Source organism: Rhagoletis zephyria, unplaced genomic scaffold (assembly GCF_001687245.7).
Source record: "Rhagoletis zephyria isolate East Lansing unplaced genomic scaffold, Rhagoletis_zephyria_1.1 Rzeph_scaffold_16424, whole genome shotgun sequence".
NCBI classification, from domain to species: domain Eukaryota; kingdom Metazoa; phylum Arthropoda; class Insecta; order Diptera; family Tephritidae; genus Rhagoletis; species Rhagoletis zephyria.
This window is the reverse complement of record NW_016173488.1, coordinates 3,990-7,555: the sequence shown is the minus strand read 5'-3', so window position 1 is coordinate 7,555 and position 3,566 is coordinate 3,990. Positions and strand designations below refer to the sequence as shown.

The window sequence follows — 3,566 nt, the reverse complement described above, 5'->3', positions numbered from 1 at the left end:
AATAAATTAATTATATTGGAATCAATAGGTTTTTTTTAAATTATTATTTATGATATCACATCATGAGGCATTCAAAAATAAGAGAATCTCCGCCAAACACCCATCCTTGATCCAAAAAAAAAGTGTATATATTCAAGCAGGTTCTGTAATTCACTTTCGATTGAATTTCAATAAAATCGCTTTGAATTCAAATTGACAGGGGTTGAAATTCGTTCGGAAGTGAATTGCTGAACCTGGCTGATAGCTACCAATGTACCTTTAAAATTATAAAATTTTCATTTCAACAATCAACCTACCAAAACTGACAAATTCGGCCAAAAAATTCTCAGATTGCTGCACTTTTTCAATTTTGGTATATTTGAAAGAAAATTATGGTACAAACGAAAAATGTGATACGGCAACCATAATTAGCACACACAAAAGTAAGCACACTGGAGATAAATATGAAATGAACCAAAAATAAACTCAACAAACTTTGTGCTTATTCCAACTTTTGACCCGTCTCTGTCCTGTGGAGCAGTTATTAGCTTATTATACAAGTCAATTGTTCAATTAACTGACGTTTAATAAAAAAAAGTGTGCGCTTCGCTTTATTCTTATTTTAAATTTAAATAGTTTCCTAGTATTTTGGAAATGTTGAGTCTATGAAATTTGTTATTATTATTATTATTTTTTGTATCTATAATAACTAGGGAAGACAAAAATATGAACAAAAAACTTAATTATATGATCATTAAAATGACTCCAAAATATATAAGATATGCTTGATATATGCCCCACAAATGTATACATATGTACATATAACGAAAATTTTGCCGATTTTTTGAATTGATTGAAAATTAACGCTCTACGTCACAAGACTTTAGCCTTGTTCGGTTACGCACTATCCAGTAAATCCAGTACTAATTTTACTGGTTTTTTACTGGATGTCGTTTTCGTCGGCAAAAACTTGCAAGAAACTAGCAAAAGTGGGGAAATTGAGAGAGCAAAAATGACAGCTGAAGTTGCAAGTTTTACTGGATAAATTTTTACTAGCAACTATTTGCTAGTAAGAAAAACAGCTGATGGCATGATGCTTAATGTAATTCACATTACCAAAATAATTGTTTGTGGTGCTTTTAGAGTTGCAATTGACAAAATAAACATATTTAAATATATAAGATGGAAAATACTAGTTTTCTAAGAAAATTGCATCGGAAAATAACAAATGAATCAGCTGTTCATAAAACTAGCAACTTCTTGTTTGTTTTGCGTTTTCGTACTTTCTTGCATATTTCACTCATTGGGAGTAAATATTGGCTTAATCTCCGAAATTTGGTTACTGACAAGTTACTGGATATTTTTTGCTGGAGAATACGAAAACACAACTTTTGTTAGACAGAATTTAAAAGATGACAATTCTCCAGGTGAAAAAAATATTTTTGTTGCTAATATTGAGCAGTTACAGTAGATGCAAAATAAACTCGCTGATTAATTCGCAAAAACGAAAAATTTTGATTGAATTTTTCAACCACTAAAACCGGTTTAGCGCGCAACTTCACTATTGGCAAACAACAGTCGAAATATTTTTACGAGTATATTAAAATTGTTTACTAGAAAATAACGGCACCTTCCGTTGTTTCTCAGCTTTTTCTTTTTGTCAATTAAACAAACCTCGTCAGCAACCCTGGCTATCTCCGGAAAGGTATTGTCAGACGAAATTATGGGTACTGTTTATGAATTTGTACAACGATTTTGGGTTGCTGTGCCCAAACGCGTGAATCGAATCAAAAAACTTTTACACACACTTGTAGATAACTAAAACTTTAATGGACTAAATCTGTGCACTAATTTAACAATAATGTCGGTTGGAAATATGGTATTTGTTGCAATTTTTGTTATAAATTTGTATATACATTTTTATATACAAGATATTTTTATAAAACACCCAGTAACCAAAATAGACATCACTGGGGCGGCAGCCCCAGGTTTACCACACAGAAAGGGAATTCTAGTTAACTCATCCTTTCCCAAGGTTACATCACTGGGGCGGTAGCCCCAGTTATGTCACACAGAAAGGAGAATTCTACGTAGTAAGGGTTATAATGCCTAAGCGCGGCCGAAGGCCGCCTACGCAGAAAGGTGTTCTCTGCAAAAGGTGTTCAGCCCCCCTTCTTCGGACGCAAGTTTAACTTTGTTTTTTCCTTGCAAAAAATCTAAAATTCCCCTATTTTCAAACAGCTCCCCAGAGGTCTGTGAGAGGGGTTGGGCGGGGAGGGGTGTCTTTTCATAAAGCGGCGTCAATCCTCTTTCGTTTAGGGGCCCACACCGCTCCCCCTCCGCCCCCCACCTATAAATCGTTGTACAAATAGCTAAACATTTCCCGAAATTATGGGAAAATTAATTAACTTATTACCAAAATAATCATTTTTAAGCTTTTTCGCCAAAATATGCATTTTGTGTCATAATATGAATTTGCATATTTTGGTCTTTCCTAATAAAAACATTGACCGCATGCCCAAACAGGATTGGAACCAAAATTATCATTACGTCATAAATCAACGCATTTCGTTGTGATGGAATCATAACATTATTATGCATATCGGTTTATTTACGTTGCTACTTTAATCGAACGTGGCGGTAAAATCGATGAAACTCGATCTTTAATGTAAATCGAAACGAATTCTCTATAATCGTATTTAAAAGTTGCAGCCAAAATTTGAAACTTTTGATCGTGTGGATTAATTGTGCATTGAATTGCAATTTACGTGCAGTAAAAGTTCGCGAAAGAAATCCAGAGTTTATACTTTGCCAGAAGTTTTTAACCTTTTCATTGTTTTGTGGGTAGGAAGCATGTGTATGAATTTATCTTTCTTTCACGGAATATATATTCACGTTTAATAATATGGAGAAGTAATTCAAATTTTATCTTTTTTATGATTTCCTCATACAACATAAGTTTGCTAAGGAGAATATACTATGAGCGTGCAAGGAAGCAAAGCGATTGGGTTGGTGATAAACGAGGACAAGACGAAGTATCTCATGTCATCAAAAGAACAGTCGGTGCATTCGCGCGTTGTTGTTGTAGCGGCCAATCCCCGTTCCAGTTATAATTTGGAGAAAGTAGAGAATTTCATTTACTTGGGAACCATCAATAACTACGGTAATAATGTCGGCATGGGAAGCCAACGCAGAATCACTCTTCTCAACAAGTGCTACTTTAGAATGAGTAGGCAATTTAGAAGTAAGGTCCTCGCTCGGCGCGCGAAAATCGCACTCGCATAAGTCAGCTCTGAAAGTATTCAACTCGGAACACGCTGGTGGCAGTAGAGGAAGGCGGAGGGCCTTACTGCGTTGGAAAGACCAAGTGGAGAAGGACTTGCCTTCACTTGGCATCTCCAATTGGCATCAGTTGGCACAGAAGAGAAACGACTAGCGCGCTTTTCTGAACTCTGCCAAAATAGCTTAGGCGGTTACAGCGGTTAGGTTAGGCGGTTACAAGGAGAGTATATTCACTCTAACGTATACCAAACTTCCCAAAAATGTATTACGTCTTTTTGGCGGATAGGGCTTATTATGCATGTTTC

The 3,566-nt window shown here is 35.5% G+C and overlaps 1 protein-coding gene across 1 annotated transcript in view; it reads left to right on the top strand.

Moving 5' to 3' along the window:
• The first annotated feature begins 2,640 nt into the window (after positions 1–2,640).
• LOC108379458 (uncharacterized) overlaps positions 2,641–3,566 on the top strand; it is a 3,539-nt gene continuing 2,613 nt past the window's right edge. Inside the window, exon 1 of the mRNA XM_017635812.1 lies at positions 2,641–2,713. The gene's annotated coding sequence lies outside the window, so the exon portion shown is untranslated. The remainder of the gene's footprint in view (positions 2,714–3,566) is intronic.